This window comes from Mytilus galloprovincialis, chromosome 8 (genome assembly GCF_965363235.1).
Source record: "Mytilus galloprovincialis chromosome 8, xbMytGall1.hap1.1, whole genome shotgun sequence".
Classification (NCBI taxonomy): domain Eukaryota; kingdom Metazoa; phylum Mollusca; class Bivalvia; order Mytilida; family Mytilidae; genus Mytilus; species Mytilus galloprovincialis.
The window spans coordinates 26,072,803-26,077,431 of NC_134845.1; the positions used below are offsets into that span (position 1 = coordinate 26,072,803).

Genomic DNA, 4,629 nt, shown 5'->3' on the forward strand with positions numbered 1-4,629 from the left:
GAACAGCAATTTGTTTAATAGCCTGTGTACTCCTTATCGTCTGAGATTTCGATATTCCAATTTTAAGTACACCGAAAATTATATGAAAATATTGTTTTAATACTAACATTTGCATTGACGATAAAATTTACTAACATGAATAGGTTATGACCATTTCATTATAGAAAAGTAATTTAACCACAATATAATGACTAAATCAGCATGATTTGGTAAATAATGAGAGTAAGACATTAGCTATTTGTAAATGCTCATAAAATATGTGAATACATGACTTATTTAAACATTTTCTTGAAAAACAGAATTTTAATTAAAGTTATGCCCTAAAATATAAGTGAAGGGTAGCTGTCACATACACACAGTTTGTATTAGTTATTTCACTCCTCTGGCAAAGAATCACAGTCACTTTCATCATAACTCGGTATGTGAGATGCATCTAAAACAGATGTTTTAAAGTCTCTCCTTGATCCAGACTGCTGTTCAAGTCTTTGATACCCCAGATACCATAGCACACTTGCAACATGTGCACAACAACCAACTACTCGTGCTCCCGATTTGCATGTACAATACCATCCTTCTATATCTCCTTCGTCACTGTAACTTGTGAAGACAGTATGGGAAAGTTTGTTACTATGCCTAGATTGTATTTTAATTTTGAGCAGGTTTGCTTTGATTTTGCACACATACAGTTCAAATTTTCCGTCTTCACCCTCATGTTCTCTGACATAGTTAGGGGCCTGTTTAAGCTGATATACCCCCATGGTTATTTCTCGTAGTTTATCCATACTCAGAACTGGAAAATCAGCTAGTTCATCTAAAACATTTGATGCATCAACTAATTTGTAAATGGTACGTTTGGTCAATAAGCCTTCTTCCGTCACCATCTTTTGGATTGCATTTCCCTTTTTGCATTTTTCAAGCATTGCTTCGGCAATACTTTTATCCTCAGGGTGTGTACCAGCAAGTGGTGGCCGAAACTTGTTGCAAACAGCGCATACAATCCGTAATAAATCACCAATGATTGGAATGAAATGGTTAGAAACTACCTTGTCGAAGAACCTCCATTGTTTAACTCGTGCATTCACACTTTCAACGACCCATCTCACTTTTGTTACTAGTCTGCTGGCGTTGGCTTCTTCTACCGGGTGCTGTTTTGATCCCTTCTTCAGGTAAACGGGCATTTCTACGTTATACCCTTGTTCTCTTAAGAAGTCTACCACGTCTCTAAATCGACCACACAAACATCGCTAGTCTCTAGCCACTCATTCATGCCTTCGGCATTGACAGAAATCATGTGCTTTGTTATTGCCGCGTCATTATTTTTTCCGTTTGCAAAATAGGGACCCAGTACTGACAGGATATATCCATCTGTTCCTACTATGACCATTGGTTTAACTAGCGGTCTGTTTTTATGCAGGCTGTATGATAACCTCTGAAATTCATAATCAGCGCTTTTCTGGAGGTAGATATAAGTACCGTCCATGACAATAATTGCAGCATCTTCAGAATCATTGGCAAACAGAGTTTTTGCTATTTGAGTGGTGTGGTTCCGAACAAAATCTTCGTGGCTTATATGCTGAAACCCAATGAAATGTGGTACAAAATCCTGCATAAGGGAAACTCTGGCACTATGAATACATCTTTGCACTTGGCTTTTGGTTAACGAAAATATTGTTCCAAGTATATGATTTGGAAGTCCTGTCCTTAGTTTTGTTAACAAGACAGCTATACATGTGCGTACAGACCTAACATTGGTTTGACGTGCTGATACAATATATGAGGAGAGTTCATTGAATTGCTGCTTTGATAATCCAGTTAGATTGTAATAGTCACCATCAGATAATGATAATGGATTGTCAAAATTCAGGATATGAGAGGTTGCCAAGGTTTTTCTCACATTTTCTAATAATGAAGTTATATCAGAACGATTCATATATGTTGTAGTGTATTTTGCAGTTAATGCTTGAAGTGATGTGTCGTCGAAAAGTTGTTCAGATAAATGATGTTTGCAACAGCGTGTATTTCCATCTATAAAAACGGCATTTTTTATAAAGGCTTGGGTTCTTGCCTGTAAAGGAACTTTGCATAACTTATTTCTACTGGTACCTTCCTTCTTGCATACAATGCAGAATCTATGTGATGTGTGAGTGGAAGAAATATTCAGTTCAATTTGTTTCGGACTTAATATTTTCGTGGATACGGCTTCTTCTGTATTTATAACAAACTCAGAGTCACTGTCATCTGTAATACACTCGGAAAGACAGTTTGAAACTTTCTGTTCATTGTTTACTTTTTTTAGTGTTTTCCTGTATATTGATCTGCACTTCTCACATATCACATCATTTTCTTCAAGGTTTCGCTCAATTCTTTTTCTTACAAACTGTTTCAGTGCTTTAGTTGTTATCTTACGTCTGGATTTTAGATGACATCTACCACAAACCACACACTTGAACTCTTTAGCCATCAGTCACCTGGAAAAATGTAAACAAATATTATTGATTAATGTAAAAAAAAAATAAAAAATATCAGCACGTAAGATAAGATCAATTTTATTTCCTATAGAGGACCCATAATGGGCATAATCAGTACAGTGATATTCATATTAAAAAAATACAATATAGATAATACAAACAAAAAAAAGCCATAACGTGAAATATGCATGAGTTAATAATATATGTAGTCATATAACCCGTAATGTTTAGTGTTTCTTGACCATGCACCAGAAGCAGCATTACATTCTTTATAAAATAGCTTTTATTTATATTCTAGCACTTTTAATCACAACATGCATAAATAAAAATCAAAAAGGATTATTATAGTATCCTTCTCGAGGATAGTGCTCACGAACAAGATTGTTAAGCAGTTATCAAAATGCAGAAGTCACCTAGGGCAGGTGCGTAAAGGATATAGTAACATGTTTGTTATATAGATGAGACCGTTGGTTTTCCCGTTTGAATGGGTTTACACTAGTAATTTGGGGCCCTTTATAGCTTATTGTTTGGTGTGAGCCAAGGCTCCGTGTTGAAGGGCACACATTGACCTAAAATGGTTTACTTTTATAAATTATTATTTGGATGGAGAGCTGTCTCATTGGCACTCACACCACATCTTCCTATATATATTTGTAAAGTTTTTGTGCAATGAGAATATTCCGAATTAGATACAGCCTCTAGCGCAACTTGTCCCAATGCTCACTCTGATAAAAAAAAAAACAAAAAAAAAAAAACAGACAAAATTACACATAAAACACAAACAATTGTATAATCGAAAAAAAAAAATTGAACCCCCTTTTTGTTTACCTCCCCCCTTTGGAGAAATTATCCTTAAGTAAATCCCAGCCTACTCCTTTAAGGTATGATATCTTGTATTACAAGTTCAATGCGATCCATACACTTTAACACAAGATTTTGTCTGAAAACTGCGACTTTCTAAATGTATTACCCCCAAACTTAATCCCTACCTTTCTTTTGTAGTATTGAACCATCTGCTAAAATTTAAAATCGATTCATTCACATAAACTTAAATTATTGTTTGGAAACCAAATGTGTCTCGGACGACATGATAGCAATATAACTAAAAAATGTTGCGGTCGTATTAAAAGTCTTTAACAAACAGTTTACGATGCATGGACTCGATAATATGTATTTGATTTTCGTACATGTATTTATTTTATTACATATATGGTACATAATGCCCCTTTCAAGTATAATCAATAACACTGAATAATTTTGCAACTTACATTTAAGTTTAATACATGTTTTCACTACCACCGCCATCTTTTAATGTCTAGGACAATCCATGCGTGAATAAACCAAGCCATGGGTATTGCTGCGACGTACAACGTATCTCGAATCTAAAAAAAGAAAAAAAGTTATGTTGATTAAAAATGTATCATAGATTTTCGCTGTGGTTGGCATGGTTGGGGTGTGGGGTTTGGTTACTGACTATCCTTTATGGCATAACTGTGCCGACAGCACTTGCCAAATCATATCCTGTTCTAACCAGAAAATATTGAAACACATATATCCTGTTCTAAACAAAAATATTGAAAAAACATACCCTGTTCTATACACGCTCCAAAAATGTATACCCTGTTCTAGACCGTATAAAATAGATGCAGTTCTAGACCTGGGCTCTATACTGTATCTTAAACAGTTATATACGCGATCCTGTTCTAGGCAAATACTTTGTTTAAAAAAGACCTTGTTCTCACCAGCAAGGCATGAAAGGACGACCCTGTTCTAACCAGCAGGACATGAAAAAGGGAGACTGTTCTAACAAACAGGGCATGAAAAAGTTACCCTGTTTTGCGGCACTCTCATACCACTAAAAATATAGGAAGTAATCCCCCTTGCAACAACACCGACAAGGACACATAAGAATTGACTATAAAAATCATTCAAAAATGGCGTAACTCAGCAGATGGATGGATACAAAGCAGAAATATTTTTTAAAAATACACAGAGTTGGCGTGACAGGGAAGCATAGCCTTTAATTGTTTGCTTGTTGGTTTTTTAATCATTTAAGCTGAGAAGTCACTTTCAATAAAATCATCATGAAAGGAAATAACAGTAATATTCATTATCTACAATTCCCGCATGATATAGGTCTAGTGAACATCTTTGTGCCTTA

At 35.2% G+C, this 4,629-nt stretch overlaps 1 pseudogene; it reads right to left on the reverse strand.

Moving 5' to 3' along the window:
* Window positions 1–374: 374 nt before the first annotated feature.
* Window positions 375–4,277, reverse strand: LOC143042997 (uncharacterized; annotated as a pseudogene).
* Window positions 4,278–4,629: the final 352 nt, after the last annotated feature.